Source organism: Melanerpes formicivorus, unplaced genomic scaffold (assembly GCF_026170545.1).
Source record: "Melanerpes formicivorus ecotype bairdi unplaced genomic scaffold, bMelFor1.0.p_v2 SCAF_11, whole genome shotgun sequence".
In the NCBI taxonomy this organism is placed as follows: Eukaryota; Metazoa; Chordata; class Aves; order Piciformes; family Picidae; genus Melanerpes; species Melanerpes formicivorus.
In genome coordinates this window covers 16,212,816-16,233,163 of record NW_027142363.1, presented here as the reverse complement: position 1 = coordinate 16,233,163, position 20,348 = coordinate 16,212,816, and the positions used below count along the sequence as shown (strand labels likewise).

The 20,348-nt window shown below is 43.1% G+C and overlaps 1 protein-coding gene across 4 annotated transcripts in view; it reads left to right on the top strand.

Moving 5' to 3' along the window:
* The window catches only part of POU2F1 (POU class 2 homeobox 1), a 125,896-nt gene that overhangs the window by 40,544 nt on the left and 65,004 nt on the right, over window positions 1-20,348 (top strand). The window lies entirely within an intron of this gene.

Below are 20,348 nucleotides of genomic sequence, written 5' to 3'. Positions count from 1 at the left end.
TGTCCAATTCTGAGTTTGCTAATCTTGCCCATTCTGGGGTTAGTTGGGTGTTGGTATGATCCCCATGGCAGATGTAGCCAGGAAAAAAGGGAGTTAACCTGTAACTTCATCAGTTTATGTTGTTTTCACTATCAAATTAATCAAATGTTTCAACAATTTCTACATCCATATGACTGATGTAGGGAACATAATGCTAAGAAGATGTTACAGTGATTTAGATAATGTTTCCTGCCTCCTGAAGAAGACTGAGTTACAGTGAGAATAATCAGGGGTTTGTGAAAAACATTAAACAACAGAGAAGTGAACGAAGACTCTTAATGGGTAGAAAGTACTTGACTGAGGCTTCTGGGAGTCAATATGCGATGCTGTTCTTGATGTGTTCCTGGTAATCATATTCTTGTGGCAATAGGAAAGCTCTGTTATCTTTTTGCTGGGTTTGTGGTAGACAGGTGGAAATCAAAATACAGATCTTACAGTTCTTGTATAATTAACACATGCATCTCACTGCTGTGAGATGTAACTGAGGCCAAAAGATTAACAAGATCAGGAAAGAAAAGGGATTATTCATTTACAGTACATTGTTAGGTTAAATGAAAGCTTTGTAAAGCCTTTGTAAAGAATTGAAGAACCATTATACAACAGGGAACAAATAAAGTGCTAGCCAAAAAGGATTAGGAAGAAACTTCTTTGGCAAGTAGGCTATTCCATGGATGTCCACTGTGAGGTTTCTTGTGTCTGGTATTATAGTCAGGCAAGTTAGGTGATTCATGTCTTCACAACAATTCTTTTGACCACTTGACAGATGCTAGCTATTGATTTGAATAGAAGTGTGTAACTGGAAGGACTGCTTAGGGAAGCAAAGGTTAAATTTAGTTATGAAGGAGGTCTCTTTCCAGAGGGCTCTCTTGTCTGGAGAAAGGATAGAGTCTACCATAATCAAAGCGTAACCAGGAACCTGACAAAGAAATAGCAAGGGCAATTATTTGCAGTAGGGGTGTATGGTGGAAATTGTGAGGAGGAGCATTTGGGAAGTCAAATCTGTGCTGGGAAAGTCAGTGGTGTTAACATTGCCACTTGAAAGAGCATTAACGGCTAAAAGAGAGCGCATGATTTAGAACTCTGATCTCAGATGTCATAATATAGTAAATGTCTGTTAGTAAAAACTGGTATTAAAAACAAACAATAGCAAATTAGAACAGGCAGTAGCATGGTTTGGGAAGCGTGTGGGGTAGCCATATGGAATTGCAGTATTCTACCTTTTTCAAGCTGTTGTAATACAAGTATGCAAGGGATTGCTTGAAACAGTAGCCCAATCTATTTTCCAGGTGGTCTTTAGCAAGCTGATAATGTGCAAGCAATGCCATAGAATCAGTAAGGTTGGAAAAGACCTCAGAGATCATCAAGTCCAACCTGTTACCCAACACCTCATGACTACTAAACCATGGCACCAAGTGCCACATCCAGTCCCCTCTTGAATACCTCCAGGGACGGTGACTCCACCACCTCCCTGGGCAGCCCATTCCAATGGCTAACAACTCTCTCAGTGAAGAACTTTCTCCTCACCTCAAGCCTAAGCCTCCCCTGGTGCAGCTTGAGACTGTGTCCTCTTGTTGTGGTGCTGGTTGCCTGGAAGAAGAGACCAACCCCCACCTGGCTGCAACCTCTCTTCAGGTAGTTGTAGAGAGCAATAAGGTCTCCTCTGAGCTTCCCCTTCTCCAGGCTAAGCAACCCCAGCTCCCTCAGCCTCTCCTCACAGGGCTTGTGCTTGAGGCCTCTCCCCAGCCTCGTAGCCCTTCTCTGGACATGTTCAAGTATCTCAATGTCCTTCTTAAATTGAGTGGCCCAGAACTGGACACATAATTCAAGGTGTGGCCTAACCAGGGCAGAATGACTTCCCTGCTCCTGCTGGCCACAATATTCCTGATGCATGCCAGTATGCCATTGGGCTTCTTGGCCACCTTGGCACACTGGGCTCATGTTCAGTCAGCTGTCAATCAGTACCCCCAGGTCCCTTTCTGTTTGGCAGCTCCATTAAATGCTTCCATTACAAAAGTCACATATAACACTTGTTATATGGTTATGATTTTATGATGGATTAATACTACTGCAGATAGGATTTCATGAAGCAAAGTGAACCACCATAGCAGCTTGCTGTTGAAAGAAGCAGCACCTTTCCCCCTGCTTCTCTCTGAGAGCTTCTTGTACAAGTTGAACACCACTCTGGCCTGATAAAGCAGTGCCAAAAACCACACACCAACCAACAAAAAAGAGGCAACAGGGAGATTTTGCCCTGTCACTGCCATCCTTAGTGTTAGCCAGCTGTTGAGTTGATTTGGCCAACCCATGTCCACAGAGACTTTTGAAGCATGTGAGGATGAGAGCCTACATTCTAGCATGTCTGCATGCTTCTTAACCTGTTTTAAGGTATTACTCCAGATCCTCCTCCCCCCTGCCCCCCATGCTTAATTGTTCAAGGTTTTGAGGTGTTTACCCACCAGGAAAGTGTTATATCAGTTCTTCGCTCTGTAATGTCAGGGTCACAAGTGAGAGTGCAGTCTTTGAACTTGGTTACTTGCTTTTGAGTGACCCTAAGTGTTTCTGTTCTCAGAGTAAAAGGGAATGGGGGAAAGAGAGGAATGACTGAGATTTCTAAGCCTGCAGGATAGGATAGATTGCATGTAGTAATTTACAGTGACTGGAAAAATAGCTCTCTAATTTGTTGATACTTTTGTTGATACCAGTAAATCTTGTGTCCAAGGAAGCTGCAGAGAGGGGATGGAAAAATGAATGAATCAGTGTGAAAAAAATGGGTCAGGTTTGTTTCAGAAGCCAGAGGCCAGTTGCGCTTACGTGAGTGATTAAATAATTTCATTTGCTGATAGGTCGTTTTTGGTCAATAAAAATAATCTAATGTCAATTTATACAGTTTGCTGGAGTAGGAGAGAAAGTCTTTTCAGATGAATTTGCTGTAAGCTTTTTCAGTTCTTGTTAGGATTAAAGCTTTGTTTTGTAATTGTATTGATAAAATGCACTCTTTTATAATGTATCTGATTTAGAATGGCATGCTTCATTGATTACCAAATTAAAGTGGTACAAAATCAATAATAACATGTACTAAAAGGATTAAGCACAGGATAACTGAAAAATCTCAATATAGTTGTTAATGGAAAGTCAGAATCTACTGGCTGCGTCTTTTTTCCCTACAAGTGTTCTTCTATGTCTGCCAGTGATCAGACAGAATTACGCAGTCTTTGTTGGTAAACTGTTCAAAGTATGTGAAGATTGGCAGAATTGCAACTCTCAGTTACTATACAGGGATCTAAGACTTATTATTTTGAGGGGTGTGGGGTGAAATAGAATAGAATAAACCAGGTTGGAAGAGACCTTCAAGATCATTACGTCCAACCTATCAGCTAATTCAGCCCACCTAATCAACTAAACCATGGCACCAAGCACCCTATCAAGGCTCCTCCTGAACACCTCCAGTGATGGTGACTCCACCACCTCCCCGGGCAGCCCATTCCAATGGGCAATCACTCTCTCTGTGTAGAAATTCTTCCTAACATCCAGCCTAAACCTCCCCTGGCACAGCCTGAGACTATGTCCTCTTGTTCTGGTGCTTGTTGCCTGGGAGAAGAGACCAACCTCCGCCTGTCTACAACCTCCCTTAAGTTAATTGTAGAGAGCAATAAGGTCACCCCTGAGTCTCCTCTTCTCCAGGCTAAGCAACCCCAGCTCCCTCAGCCTCTCCTCACAGGGCTTGTGTTCCAAACCTCTCACCAGCTTCGTTGCCCTTCTCTGGACACGCTCCAGCAAGTCAACCTCCTTCTTAAACTGAGTGGCCCAGAACTGGACACAGGACTCAAGGTGTGGCCTAACCAGTGCAGTGTACAGGGGGAGAATGACTTCCCTGCTCCTGCTGGCCACACTCTTCCTCATGCAGGCCAGGATGCCATTGGCCCTCTTGGCTGCTTGGGGACACAGCAGGCTCATCCTACCATCAACCAGTACCCCCAGGTCCCTCTCTGCCTGCCTGCTCTCCAGCCCCTCTGACCCCAGCCTGTAGCACTGCATGGGGTTGCTGTGGCCAGTGTGCAGAACCCGGCACTTGGACGTGTTCAATCTCATGCCATTGGATTCTGCCCATCTGTCTAGCCTGGCAAGGTCCCTCTGCAAAGCCTCTCTACCCTGCAGCAGACATGTTTTCAAGTAGCCAAGTACAGTGCCTGCTAAACCTCTAGCTTTGAAAAATGGATGTAGGCTCCACATTTGGAAGGGGAGTCTGTGCTCTGAAACACATGGACTCTAAAAATTGATTAAATTGTGATGAGTTGCCATCTGAAAATGGCTTTTGGAGTGGGACTATACCTATGATAATTATAGTGCCTGAATTATAAATACAGTTGAGACTGTGGTGCTGCTGGGAAATCTGTAACATCAGAAGAGTTGCTAACAAAGCCAAAGATGTTTCTGAAAAGAGTTGTGCTGGCTGCAGAGTGTGAAAAGCCTGTCAAATTGCATTTAAAATCCAGAAGAGTTGGTTAAACCAAGTTGGACCAAGTGAAGAGTGACTTGTTCATGTGAGAGGACTTCTCTTGTAAGGAAGGCTCTTTAACTAGCTGAAGGCGCATAACAAGATCCAGAAAGATCTAGAAACTGATCCTAGGTAATTTCAGTCTTTAAAGTATGCCTTATAAAAAAGTGGCTTCAAGCTAATAGCTGCAGCTAAGGAAATGGTCTATCTCTTGGAGCATATTTTTAATCTAATCCATTACCTGGAAGTTGAAGCCTAAACTACAGAGGTGAGCTATTGGCCCCTTTACCTTCTCCTTTCCAGTTTGTCTCCCACTGAACTTGTTTACAAGCAAGTACCACATGTAGGTTTAGTGTTGATCTGGCCAAATGACATTCTAATTACGTGGATAGAAACCACAGCAGAGATAGGAACAGCAGAGGACAGAATCAACTTATGCTTTAATATTCAATATTTCTGAGATGTACAAACCCCACTTCTTTGTTGGTATAAAAGGTATATATGAATGAGAGTGTGTGTGTGCATAATTTGCCTTTGGAGTGTCTCCTCAACACCTGACAGTAAATATTTGTCACACTAGTGTTAGTTGATACTACACTTGAAGTTGTTCCAAAATTACATGTTCACTTCCACTATAAAATCTTTTAATGTTTCAGCATCTCAAATTCCAGACTCTGCCACCAGTATGTCTGTTCCATTTAATTTGGTTCTGTAAATTGTGTAAACATATTTCTTGCAATATAGACCAAGAGCCTTTAGGTTTTCATTTTCTTGTTAACATATGTTGGACTGTTAATATTCTTAAGGTGCAAATTATGCCAGGCCTGTAGGGGAATACTGTTTATTTTTCTTCTAATTAATTGTGATTTCCCACCTCCCCCCAGGAGTGGGCCTGCAGTCGTCATTTTTAACAGTAAATAGCATGTTTAACTTGCTCAGTGGTTGTACCTTGTTAAAGCTTTGTGTGTTCCTGTGGTCATTTTAATGCCACCAGCTCAGCTGTTTCTTTGAAGTACTGCTGGTTAATCTGAAGAGAAATTTGGAAGGAAATGCAGAAAGGGCAGAGAAGAAAACGAAAACTACTTACACAAATGAGTAGCTTTCACATTTGTGATGGATTAAGGCTAATTCCCACAGGTGGAATACTGGATAAAGCTCACAGGTGTACAGTGTCTTATATGTGTTGCTGGATGAGTAAAATTTATGTCTTGACTCCCAATATACACATTCAACTGCTCCTGGTAGCTTATGTTTCTCCTTTCATACATAAGTGAGACAGCTCGTATAACTGTGGCCTCTTGCATAGTTAGAAGCTGGAAGTTTCTGGGTAAACTTTCCTTACCCTGCTTGAAAACCAGGGATTGCTTGCAGAGGGATGATTAGGCCAGGTACAAGGACTTTAGAAGTTAGTATAAACAGAACTGACAACACCTTGTCTTTTGGAAACAAAGAGGCATCGCATTGTAGTTCTTCCATTTAGCCAGATTTCATGAGGAGGGAGAGTTGTGTCATTCCTGACTTTTCCTTTCTACTCTCCCTCAAAAAACATAGGCCAAATGTAACTGAACAAATGATGCTATTTAAATGATGCTAAACTCCTGCAGTTTTTCTGAAACTGAGAATTAAATTAGAGATAAGATCCTGACTTCATGTGCATTAGTGTAGGTACTCTTAGTGCACCAGGTATGAGGTCTTTCATGTTAGGATTTTTCATGGAAATACCTACTGTGTATTCATGATCAACAAGCAGTCAAAAAGCAATTCAAATGCTAGAACATACCACAGGAAGAACAGAGTGCACAGCAATATAAGAAAAAAATATCATTGTGCTCAGTCCATTACTGCTGCTTTCTCCTAGCTACAGTAATGAGCAGTTCGTCTCCCCCTGCCTGAAAAATGTAGAAAAGCAGCATTAGGAATCATTGAATGGAAGCCATTCACACTTTTTATGAGGAACTGTGTAGGCTGGAGATTATCAACCTGGGAAAGACAGAGCTAAGGGGACATATGGCAGAAGTCAGTGAATTGTCATGGAGGGATGATTAGTCTTGTGCAAGAGGCAGGGGAAATTGAGCTAGTGGTGTAGGGGAAGAATGATTCAGAATAAAAATCCACCATGGCTCCTAAAGGTTTACAGGGATTCAGCAAGATGTTGAGCTGGATTCATGGGAGAGGAAAGTCTATCAAAGATCATAGAATCATAAAAGGATTTGAGTTGGAAGGGACCTCCAAAGCATCTAGCCCAGCTCCCTGCAGTGAGCAGGAACATCCTGCACAAGTTCAGGTTGCTCAGAGCCTAGTGGAACCTGACCTTGAGTATCTCCAGGGATGGGGCCTCAACTATCTCCCTGAGCGACCTGTGCCAATGTTCCACCATCCGCATTGTAAAGATCTTGTTCCGGACACCCAATCTAAATCTACTCTTCTCTAATTTAAAACCATTGTCCCTCATTCTATCACTGCAGGCTTTATGATTCCTTAATGTTTAACAACATCCTCTGCCCCAAAAGGTCTAGTGAGTGGTAATTTGGGGAGGCAGTGTCTTATGCACCTTCTGCGTTCCTGCAGTCTTGCAGAAGCATCAGATTTTTGTTCCTGCTTCCTAGCTATAGGATATTATCTGGGACACAAGAGTCCTTTCCCCTAAGCCTATAATGTCGTTCTTACTTGAAGCAACTGGAGTAGAGGAGAGATGTCCTTTTTGTGGCCATGCTAGAGAAAAAGCAGAGGAAGTGTAGCCCTTACATGCATTGCTTTTTGTCAGTGGATCAACAGATACCTATGGCCAATCAGTATACCTGGGGTTCCGAATTAACCTGCTGTTGAGCAGCAGATACACAAGAGGGAACTCGGTGAGAAGGCTGGAGTGAAGTGTGAAGAGTAGTGGGTTTGGATGTAGGAGAAAGGAGTTGAGCTGTGTGTGCAGGACACAGTAAAAGAGTGTGATGAATATGGTTATTAATTATGATTTATGAAAAAATATTACTATAAAAATATGAATAACCTTTAAACAATATATATACTGGTGAGGGGTCTGGAGCACAGCCCTGTGAGGAGAGGCTGAGGGAGCTGGGGTTGCTTAGCCTGGAGAAGAGGAGGCTCAGAGGAAACCTTATTGCTGTCTGCAACTACCTGAAGGGAGGTTGTAGCCGGGAGGGGGTTGGTCTCTTCTCCCAGGCAACCAGCACCAGAACAAGAGGACACAGTCTCAAGCTGTGCCAGGGGAGGTTTAGGCTGGATGTTAGGAAGAAGTTCTTCCCAGAAAGAGAGATTGGCCATTGGAATGTGCTGCCCGGGGAGGTGGTGGAGTCACCATCACTGCCGGTGTTTAAGAAGAACCTGGATGAGGCACTTGGTGCCATGGTTTAGTTGATTAGATGGTTTTGAGTGATAGGTTGGACTTGATGATGTCGAAGGTCTTTTCCAGCCTGGTCTGGTGTGTTCTATATGCAGAACCTGGTGCATGGCTGTGGATGTGTCCTGTAAACTGGTGCAGTTTAACAATTTTGAACCCAATTAGAAAAATACAAAACAGTTACTCAATTAACCAAGGGTGCTTGTCCACCAGATGGCGACTCGAAAAGATGCTTGGCGGCTGCTAAACAGCTTCAGAGACAAGGTGTTAGGGCATACAATCAAAGAACCTTTTTAATACTTAAACCTATTTTTGGTCACAAATTACGGCTCCGGCCATGCCTGAGGGAGGCTGCTTATGAGCTACAAGTTTCAATATCACGTGGACTAAAGCCTGGGGATTTTAAACAGAACCAAAACTGGCGTTAAACACATTGCTGTGCAGGTTGCTAAGGTACTGCTACACTGGTTGCCGTAGCACCCAGGGACCTGGAGGGGCCATAGCTGCTCCCGGAGGTGGTCCCTGTTACTGCGGGTGTGTGTCATAGACTGCCTGGACAGGCTCTCGGGTGCTTACCATTGCTGGCGGTTCTGCGGAGTTGGCAGGACGCTGTTGGGGGAGCACTTCCCCACCCAGAGCGGCTTGTGGGGAAGGGAGGGGGTGACACAGAGCGGTGTGGCTTTCCCCTGGCTTGAGTGAGTGGTCCGGGGCTGTGCTCTGGATTGCCCTTGCGCTTACAGGGCTGTGAAGTGGCCGGCGGCGTCTCCCTCTCCCGTAGCTGAGCAGCCAGTAAACTTGGTGTGACCCTAACTTTGTGAGTGGGTACCCAGAGGCTTCGGCTCGCAGGTCTGTAGCTTTGTGGACAAACACCATAGGAATCAGACAAGTTCTCTCCTTGCTGGCTCAGCTCGGGGCTCAGTCGCAACGCCTTCCTACCAGGGTATGATGCTAAGTTGTAGCAAAGGAGTCTTTGCTGGCTCCTGGGGTAAACTGAGGCGAGATGGCTCTTCCTGGGTAGCAAGGCTTCTCTCCAGACTGCAGACAAAGGTGGAGCACATGCAAGGAGCGATAGCAGAATAGATTCATAGCAAGCCCAAAAGAGCGAGGTGTTTACAATTTGGGCGATATAAGTTGCTCAAGGCTTGGATTAAGCCAACAGTCAAACTTGGTAAACACCATTAACCAATGGCAAAGCATATGGCTAGAATTATGCCCGAGCTTGGAAGGAGCACAGGCCTCCCACGAGGTGGGTGTATGATCTTGTCTACCCCAAAGAAGGCAAGTTGGGTTGCCCTGGCTTGTTGATGCCTGACTCTTTGTTTACTCAGTTCCGGGCTGAGCACCCACTCCAGAAAAGAAGGGCAAACCAGGGGTGGGGGAGTTGAGCAAAACATGTAGGGACAAGTTTTGGCAATATTTGGGGCATAACTCTGGGTATAGGCAGCCTTCAACACAAGAGTGAAGGAGTAGAATCAACAGAAGGTGGGATATGCGTTTGTAGGTACGGAACAAAGGATAGCATTTGGATGTAATGAACAAGGATTGCTCAGTGTCAGGGTAACTTTAGATTTATAGAATGAGACTTAGTGGATACAGAAAGAGTACAATTAAAACTGGAGATACTACAAAGCACTTGTCAGAGGAGTACTGTCTTGTGGAAGTTATAACTTGACCAGAAGGATTTATATTTGGGTTTCTGACTTCTCTTTCAGCTGTGTATTCTTCATTGCAATTTTTTGCTGCAAGAGTGGTCAGGCATTGAAAGAGGTTGCCCAGGAAGGTGGTGGAGTCGTGATCTCTGGAGGCATTCAAGAAACACAAGGCTCAGTGGCCATGGTGGTCTTAGGTTCATGGTTGGACTTGATCTTAATGGTCTTTTCCAACCAAAACAGTTCTGTGATTCTATGAAACATACAAAAATTCAGAAGGTTAATGAGTGGCTATCTACCAGTAAATATTTTCAGTTCTGATCTGTTACAATGTCACCGGAGCCTTGGTCTTCCTTGAAGATTCAAGTTTTGAGCATGTCATGATGCAGTAGAGCACCGTAATGGCTTTTTGCATGGGTGCATCATACATTCATAAGATGCAGGGTTTTTTTAGTTTGGTACAGTTTGTTCTACTGTGATATTACAAGGTTAGCAGTAATTGTTTTAAGATTCTTCTGTGAATAGTTCCTTGAATGTAGTGTTTAGCACTCCAAGCTAGTACTGAACTACTTTACTGATTAATTGTAGCTGATACTCTGCTGCTTCTACTAATTTCCCATCAACACTCCTCATTTACTTTCAAAACTTTGTAGTCATGAGGCTATCTTCAACACATCTGGTGATAGTAAGTGATTATATAGTTAAGTCTTACAGTGTAGGAATCACATTTTCTCATGTGAGCATTAAAATGGTGCAAGGAGATCAGAAATCAAGAGTATTCTCAGGCATAGAATTGGAGGGGTATGTGCATATGTGAGCATTCTCATTGATACTGGTTGTTAACATTAGGGCTGAAAGTCAGTGTCCCATTAATAAATAGTTGTGTGATTCTGATTTCTTCTATCTGTCACATAATTTGTGTGATAGTTCATAGGACGAATGCATAACATAGAGTGGATTTAAGCTGTAGACGATAAAAAATTTAAGGTAATACTGCTGCTGGAACAGTCTTGCCTGTTTATTTCTGCCTCCTTGCCAGCTTTGTGCTTCAGCAGGGTAAACATTTCTCCCTTAGGATTAAGGAACAGATTTAGGTTAGTATTTTCTCCTTGTGGTTGCAGTAGCTTTAACACAGATCAATTCTCTTGCGTAGTTCTGTGTGTGGCAGCACAAATATGTCAGTGGGGATGACTGGGGCTGCAGCTCGTACTGGTGCTCCTGCTGGCTTTTTGCTGACTTGGTGCTCATGGCCCATAGCCATAGTATTGACAGACATTTATTTAGTGTCATAAAGTGTACTGGTTTTAATTGTTGGCTTCTTTGTGAGGATTTAGAGATACACATATATGAAACTTCTGTTCTTATGAAGGAATTGACGACTACAAATTAAAGTATTCTGGGTATCACTCAAAAAAATGCTAGGCCTTTTGACCTGGTATTCTTTTGCTTGACTTTTTTTACCTTGTAAATAGCAACTAGATCTTTAATTTATTTTGAGAGGATTCTGTATCTGTCAACTTAACACTTTCAATCAAAAGTAGTTTGTTAGAGAAGTAAACATTTCTGTCTTCAGTATTGTGTCTCCATGGTCCTGCAAATGAAACGTGCAGATCCTCTGCAAACTACAGTCCTCTGCCAAAGGTGGTGATCATACTGCGTGCACTTCAGCACTGCTGCTAGTAAACCTGTTCTTGTAGTTGTTTCCTGGAAAACCTCATCAGTGGCTTTCGAGCTTCGGCACAGCAGAGCTGCTAAAACAGCCGAAACTGTGCCTGTGAACATTTCCTGGAAAAGCTCATGTAGGTAATGCTTTACATGTGCAGTTATGCTGGGATTGTCACTTTCTGCTGTTAGTGAATTACTGTAAACTAAAGACCTAGGTGCCTAGCAACTCTCTCTCTCTGTATATATGTATATATTTTTATCTTCCTGACTGATAGCAAATACTGTCTTAGGTTAGCTTTGACCATCCAACTTGATACATACTCAGAAAGGAGTCATGATGGATGAAATCAGTGTCTGCAGTGTGAATAACTCCGTTTCTTTCCTCACATCTTGCATCTGGCAATTTTTTGTTCAATTTGTAACGTACAAAGCAGCTTGTCTGGAATTTGGCCTTTTCCTCTTTGAGATCAAATAATTTAAGCTTCAGAAAGAGGCATTCTCATGACATGCCTTGTGGTTCCTACAGGTGTTAATAGTGTCTGGATCAGTGTGCTGAGGGCATTAAAGCAATATCCTCCTTCAGATTTGAGATAGTTATTAAGGAAGAGAGAGCAGAAGCAGTTTTTGCACAGGGTGATGATAACAGCAGTGCAACTTTGATTTGTACTATGAACTAAAGAGATTTTGCATGTGTTTTTTTCTATTAATTTAAGTCTCAAAACCTCTAATGCTAACTAGAGCTAAATGCTGTCTCTGCTGCTGATCTTGGTGTATCCAGTTGGCTCCAGAAGAAATATACAACTTCAGTTTATGAGGGTGACCTGTAGTGTATTTAATGACAAGTGGCCTGGAGACTGGGATTTGAATTGAACTGAATTATATGGTTATGATGTATACTGAATGAGTCTAATCTTTGTAGACCCCTATTCATCAGGCTAGACTAGTAATTACTGCTTTGGTGAAGTGCAGAACCAAGAAACAGCATGTTTGCATAAGGCATTATGCTTTGATTTGCAGGTGAGCTTAAAATAATGTTTTTAAGCTCTGAGGGCCTCTCCCTGTGATGTGCCTGGACGTGGGAAGGCACATTTAATGCTTTTGAAATGCACATGCAATGTTTCCAAAAGTGTAATAGATCATACAGCTGCTGAAACAAATACTGCTGTTCAGTATTTGAGCTTGGCACTGGTGGCCTTCATACGTTGCTGGGTCAGTGGCATTGTGATTTGCATATTAAAGAATACACATTTTACACAAGCAGTTGATATTTTTAAGATGTAATTTGAAACTAGCATTATTTTTGCCATCTTCCCTTACTTGGGTTTGGGAGTATGAACTGCAGTTACCCTTTTCTGTTCTAATGTGTGTGCAGTTTCAATAGCCACTGCCTGTGTGGAAGACATGCTTCCCTAAGTGTCATCCCAGCACGTGTCTAATAAGAGAGAACCACTTCAGGTCTAGGTGTAGCACGACCACGGGCTGCCATTCCATGCCGTGGAACCAGTGGGGTCACACTACTCCTCACGGTGGCTGGTGCCTGGCACTGCTTTAGGTTCTCCACACTGCGGCATTCCAAAACAGCTTTTAGGCTTGTAAGTTGGTGGGGTCTTTTTGTTTGTTGGATTGGAAGGTTTCTTGTGTAATTTTTGATGGTTGTGAGGGTTTGGTGTTATTTTTTGGTGGTTTTCTTTTTGTGTTTGTTAGGGGTTTTTTTGGGTTTTGATTTTCCCCACACACACACCTTCTCCAGTGCTGCTGTGACATGGAGCTGAACCTTAGATGGCTGCTTTTTGGTTTGCCCTTTTTTTTTTTTTCTTTTCTGATAAATATTGAAGTTTTACTGATCATGTTCTTTAGCCCTCCCTTGTGTTTTCATAGAATCAATAAGGTTGGAAAAGACCTCGGAGATCAGCAAGTCCAACCTCATGACGAACTAAACCATGGCACCAAGCACCCCCTCAAGTCTCCTCCTAAACACCTCCAGGGATGGGGACTCTAGACCTCCTTGGGCAGCACATGCCAATGGCAAATTACTCTTTCTGGGAAGAACTTTCTCCTTACCTCCAGCCTAAACTTCCCTTGGCACAGCTTGAGACTGTGTCCTCTTGTTCTGGTGCTGGTTGCCTGGTTGCTTTTGTTCATGTAACATCAGTTTTCAGTCTTTCTCTACTGTGTCCTGAAGTACTTTTTTTGAAAAGCAATAAGGGATGCAAATATTGTAAAAGTAATAAAATATGAGGTGTATACTAATAAAACAATATGTATCTCCTCCAGGTGTTCAATACCTGTCAGTGTGAAGTACTTCAAATTTGATAAACCAGTAATTTTAAAGGAAGAGACACTTGTGTATATAAATACTGCATCAGAAATAGTGTGGCCAGCAGGAGCAGGGAAGTCATTGTGCCCTGTGCTCAGCACTGGTTAGGCCACACCTTGAGTCCTGTATCCAGTTCTGGGCCCCTCAATTTAAGAAGGACGTTGAGACACTTGAACATGTCCAGAGAAGGGCAATGAGGCTGGGGAGAAGCCTCAAGCGCAGTGCTGTGAGGAGAGGCTGAGGGAGCTGGGGTTGCTTAGCCTGGAGAAGAGGAGGCTCAGGGGAAACCTTCTTGCTCTCTACAACTCCCTGAAGGGAGGTTGTAGCCAGGTGGGGATTGGTCTCTTCTCCTAGGCAACCAGCACCAGAACAAGAGGACACAGTCTCAAGCTGTGCCAGGGAAAGTTTATGCTGAATGTGAGGAGAAAGTTCTTCCCAGCAAGAGAAATTGGCCATGGGAATGTGCTGCCCAGGGAGGTGGTGGAGTCCCCATCCCTAGAGGTGCTCAAGAGGGGATTGGATGTGGCACTTGGTGCCATGGTTTAGTTGATGAGATGGTGTTGGGTGATAGGTTGGACTTGATGATCTCTGAGGTCTTTTCCAACTTTACTGATTGTATGATTCTATATGTGCATAAAAACCTCAGACAAATGTCTCCTTTAAAATACTTGCATTTTAAAAATTGCTTATGTGTTTAGAGGAACTAAACAAAGCACAACTGCTTAGCTTTGGACACTATTTTTCATCTGCAGGTTTATTAGAGCAATGAATATATGGTGATACAGAACCATACCTCATTTCTCATGCTCATTTCTCTATGTTAAATTGAAAGGAGGTGAGTGCTCTCCTGCAAATACTAAGTGCTACTGTGCAACAGTTCTATGGCAGATGCAACACCCTAGTTAAAGAGCACAAATTTGTTTTCCAGTGTGTGACATTTTGGGCTGTTGTGTTGAGTTTTGGGGTTTCTTTGAGTTCCTTGAGTCAGTGCTCATGATGTGGTGTTTGATGCACAGAAACACATTTAACAAAAGAAAGTCTCAAGCCATTATGAGACAGTGATGGAACCCCTGAAAACAGTGTGGGTAAAACATGAGTGTGTAAGTAAGGACAGGTCAAGACCTAACATTTGCTACTCTTCAAAATACACCAAGGTTTCAATGTAAATGTTATGATGGTTTCAAAGTTGTCTTTCTGAACAGCAAGGGTTGACTGCACTGAATTGCCCTGAGGAGAGAGACTTAGGGGTGCTGGTGGAGGAGAAGCTCAACATGAGTTCTGAGTGTGCACTTACAGCCTGGAAAGCCAATCAGATCCTGGGCTGCATCAAGAGAAGTGTGGCCAGCAGGTCAAGGGAGGTGATTCTCCCCCTCTACTCTGCTCTGGTGAGACCCCTCCTGGAGTACTGCCTCCAGTTCTGGAGCCCCTTATTACAAGAGGAACCTGGAGGTGCTGGAAAGTGTCCAGAGAAGGGCCACAGGGATGATCAGAGGGCTGGAGCACCTCTCCTATGAGGACAGACTGAAGGAGTTGGGGCTGTTCAGTCTGGCAAAGAGAAGGCTCCAAGGTCACCTAATTGTGGCCTTCCAGTACCTGAAGGGGGCCTACAAGAAGGCTGGGGAGGGACTTCTCAGGATCTCAGATAGTGATAGGACTAGGGAGAATGGAATGAAGCTGGAGGTGGGGAGATTGAGGCTGGATGTGAGGAGGAAGTTCTTCCCCATGAGAGTGGTGAAGCCCTGGAATGGGTTGTCCAGGGAGGTGGTTGGGGCCCCGTCCCTGGAGGTGTTTAAGACCAGGCTGGATGAGGTTCTGGCCAGCCTGATCTAGTGTGGGGTGTCCCTGCCCATGGCAGGGGGGTTTGGAACTAGGTGATCCTTGTGGTCCCTTCCAACCCTGACTGATTCTATGATACTATATCCTTTGCTTTGGAAAATACTGAACAGAAGGAAAGAAAAGCTTTTATATAAATGTAGTATTGATCCTTTCTTATGTTCTGTGGCTTGCAGGCAATAAGGGAGGAACAGGACCATTCACATGATGTGTCAGACTGGTAGAATTAGCCATAAGTTTCGAATAAGGCTCAGTTTGCTTGTAATAATTCTTAAATAAGGTTATTTATTTTCTTTTCTCTCCTCCCCCAGCTCCTGCCACTCCCCCCTCTTCTCTTTCCTCTCCACATATGGTGGCACTGTACTATGAGCACATCATGAGCACAGCTTTCTTACTATTAAAAAAAGTTACTTAAACCATGAGAATTGTTACCTTCTGTGGACAAAAATAAGTAGTACTTAAACAAACAAACCCACAAACAAACTCCTTTATGTCAGTGTGTCAGTTGCTTATGAGTATCTCTTGTCCTGCACTGATAAGATGAATTAGCATTCTTGCTTAGCTGTCCGCATACTTAACTAACTTCTGGAAAGGTACATGAACAAATGTTGGAATACATTGTGTGTGGTGAAAAGTTTGGAAAGATAGTTGTGATTTGAATTTGGAAGAGAGAACAAAATGAGATGTAGACTAAAATCCCAATCCATTGTCACTGCGTAATGTGCAGTGATTCTAAACCAGGCCAATTTTACATGACTTTTCCAAACAGCTGCTCTTTGGCTTTCAGAGTGAACTTAGCAATTTTCAGGTAAAACTAATTTTGTTAGGCAGAGTCAAAGGTGGTGGGTAAAATTAGAGCTTAGTTTTCAGCCCTAACTATGAACAGGCTGCTGTCTGTAATTAGCGTAAGAGGATTGTGCCAACTTTAATAGGTTTATTTTGCTGAAGTATGTGATTAGTGTTTTATTTTATTATTATATATGTATTTTAATAGCACATAGGTGTTCTGTATGATGAAACTTTTACAAGGGTTCATTTAGCTTGTGAAATGTAGTAGTGGAAATGTCTTGAGCTAAAATGTAGAATAGAATAGAATTAACCAGGTTGGAAAAGACCTTTGAGATCATCAAGTTCAACCTATCACCCAACACCATCTAATCAACTAAACCATGGCACCAAGTGCCTCATCCAGGCTCTTCCTAAACACCTCCAGTGATGGTGACTCCACCACCTCCTTGGGCAGCACATTCCAATGGCCAATCTCTCTTTCTGGGAAGAGTTTCTTTCTAACATCCAGCCTGAACCTCCCTTGGTGCAGCTTGAGACTGTGTCCTCTTGTTCTGGTGCTGGTTGCCTGGGAGAAGAGACCAACCCCCACCTGGCTACAGACTCCATTCAGATAGTTGTAGACAGCAATAAGGTTTACCCTGAGCCTCCTCTTCTCCAGGCTAAGCAACCCCAGCTCCCTCAGCCTTTCCTCACAGGGCTGTGCTCCAAACCCCTCCCCAGCTTTGTTGCCCTTCTCTGGACACCTTCCAGCAACTCAACATCTTTCCTAAACTGAGGGGCCCAGACAAACTGGACACAGGACTCAAGGTGTGGCCTAACCAGTTCTGAGTGCCGGGCAGAATGACTTCCCTGCTCCTGCTGGCCACACTATTCCTGATCCAGGCCAGGATGCCATTGGCCTTCTTGGCCACCTGGGCACACTGCTGGCACATGTTCAGCCTACTCTCAACCAGTCCCCCCAGGTCCCTTTCTGCCTGGCTGCTCTCCAGCCACTCTGATCCCAGCCTGTGGTACTGAATGGGGTTGTTGTGGCCAATGTAGTAGGTGTGTATAATGATAGAGCTACCTGTATCTAAGGTTTTGGCTGGTGTGGTGTTTAGGGAGAGGCCTTACTCCGAGCGATGCCACTGTTCACTGACGTTGTGCTTAGTCTTGCACAGTTGTCAGAGGTTTCTTGCCAGACCTTCTTCAGTGGCCTTTCATGATAAAATGGACTAGATGATGATGCACTAATGAGGGCAGCATGTTCATATGTTACAATTAACAGCTTCTTTCTGTTCTTTGTGTTATTCCAAGTACACCCTTCAAAAGGGAAAGAATCAATTGTTGGTTTATTGTGTAATCTTAGTGTGCTGCATCAGAAAGCCTGCTCATGAAGTTTACAAAGGTCACGCTTGTCAGAGGGTTGACTAGCAGTAGAAATTTCCTAGCTGTCATTGAGGGCGTGTAGGAAATGACATTTTGCTAACGTATGGAAACATACCTATATAAAAATGAAGAATCTTTTTTGCTCTGTAGAAATATTGGATAATGTTAATAATAACTTTACCTTTTTAATGCCTTTTGTGTGCCTTAAAAAAATAAAACAAAATTATTAGTTCCAAAGCCAAAGGGAGACCTGCAGGTAAGGACTTAGACATCCTTTCCCCCTAGTTTGTGACAACTTGAACTATTTGTAGCGCTTGTTTACAACTGCTTCCCCGGGAATCATTTTGTGGCATTTACAGTAAGTCAATTGGGCATAATTGGGAAAACCCCCAACCGGTAAGAGACATAGAGAAGATGCAAAAGGAGGTCTAACCAAGAGTTGCATAGCCTTCAGGGGGAAATGAGGTTCCAAAATGTAAGTTACTAAAGTATCAACTATAATCATTAGAACTGAATAAAGTGGCATATTGGTGTGAGGAGCATCAAACCAAAAGCATTCATTTGAAGTGGGAAGGTATGGGAGACATGTGAAGGGTGAAGAGAATGAATGGGGTAAACAGTCTCCTGAAGCCTTATCTGTGGATTCTGAAGAACACCTGCCTTTGTCATACCTGGTGCAGTGTTAGTGGCTTAGTTCATTTGGTTTTAAGGAAAACCATGAATGGGAAAATCCTTCAATACAAGGATTGTCGAATTGGGTGAGGAGGAAAGGAACTTTGTTTTGAGATGTCTGTAGTTGTGTGAATATGAAGAGGCTTTTGCAGTGGTGATCACAAGGTGCATTGCTTTCTGAGAGATGCCTTTGAAGGAAAAAATGAACTGTGTGCAAGGCCCAGAGTAGTATTTTACATAAATGTGAGTACCAGAAGTAGGGCTTTGGTTCAAGTTCTTAAGCAGCTTTTAACATAAGAACTCAGAAAGAAAAGAACAGCCAATGGTGTGACAGAACCTAAACACAAAGTGGAGCTAGCATATTCTGCCACTGCTTTTGAATTGGAGTGGTATGTGCTTCTCCTCCACAAAGATTTTCCTGCTTGTGTCTTCAGGCCTCCTTTGGAAGCCTTACAGAGAAATAGTTGCAGTAGTGTGGCCTAAATGAAATAAGAGGTGTCTGGGTTTTGTTGTGGTGGTGGGTTTTCGTGTGTGTTTGTGTGTGTTGTTTGTTTGTTTGGTTTGTTTATTGGCTGTTTGGTTTTGGGGGTGTGGGTTTGGTTTTGCTTCTTCCCCCCTCCTCACAATCAAGAACTTACATAAACAGGAATATAGCAAAGTTGTCAAAGAATTAAGCGGCTGTTGGAAGAATGACATTCCCCCCTCCAGTTGCTAGTTAGAAAAGTCAATGTATAGAAAGCTTTCATTTCAATTAGCAGCACAGTGGAAGTTACAATTTTTACATTATGATTTGTGTGAGAGTGTTTATAAGGCAGATGAAATGATTGGCACAGTTGGAGTGGGAAGAAGGTTTCTGCTGTGTCCTTGTTAGCTGTCAAGTGCAGTAGTGGTAGCATGGACAAAGATACCACCAGCACACTTGCTAACACTGCTTCAAGCAAATCCTTCCCTGCTTTTATTTGCTGTTTGCTTGTTCTGTTGTTTTATGCAAGTCATCCATTTCCACACACACGTGCCTGCTTTTAACCGTCACTTCCTGCAGTCATGTGCTTTTGATGCCGCACCTGTGTTCAACCAGCTCAACACAGACTCATTTCAAAAGGATCCCAAAGACAAAACCACTGCCCTCTTACTATGCCACTGGCCGCTTCAGATCAGCTGCTACTTAAACTGACACTTGCTTTGTGAAGTGCTTGGCATATTAGACTATTTGTGTCCAGGCTCTTCCAATGAAGCAAACGGATTATCTCCCAGTGTGCTCCACAAGCATGTATGGAAGAACGATGTTTACTGAAAGCCTGCGAACCGTGGAGATGTGCCTCAGAGTTCTCAATGGGACATGTGAATGAGTGGAAAACTGGGTTGGAAACAAGGTATTAGGAAAACCTATTCAGTACACACAGTTGTTTGCCTGCAGTTGGAGTGCCTTCCCTTGCAATCTTTTTCAAGTGTAGATCACTCCTGTTAAATATAGAGCAGGGAACATCTTGTGTTAAGTAGAGATATGAACCTGAACAGAAGAAGAGGTCAAGCATGGAAATAAATTCCAGTCAGTACTGGATGATTGAGAAGTACCTTTCCTCTTGCTGTCTCTTGTTTGGCGAGGCAGTGCTTGAATTCACTTCAGAAGTGAGGAGAAGAAAAGTACAGCTAACTTTTTTTTTTTAGGACTCAACTTACTCCCTAAATTTGCATTAGTATCTAAAAGGTGGGTGGCTCAACCCTGTGGTCACCTGCATCATCACATTATTTCCTGAGCAGCAGATGGATATTAAATGTTGTAGTGCACACTTTGCTTGAATTTTAATGTAAAAGTTCAGCTGCTTAGGACACTGTTATTTGAGTGGTGAACATACTATTGGAAATGGTTTAATCTAGCCTTGTAGCTTGTCAGTACACTTAGTTTCCTGGACCACTTTTTGGTTCTTCCACAGACTAGAAGCCTCTTACCAGTTTTCCAGACCTTTGGTCTATTTGTGGTCACAGTTCCAAGTATGTTCCAGTTATCATAGAGTGGTTCAAAGACAACCCAGGTGTAAAGTGTGTTTCAAAACCCATAGTCAGCCTTGTTTAGAGCTATCATGTACATTTGTAGGAGGGATTAGTTACAGTTTTTTTACTTATTTTTTTTTTGGAAGTCATTGGAAAGCAAAAAACTAAATCTGT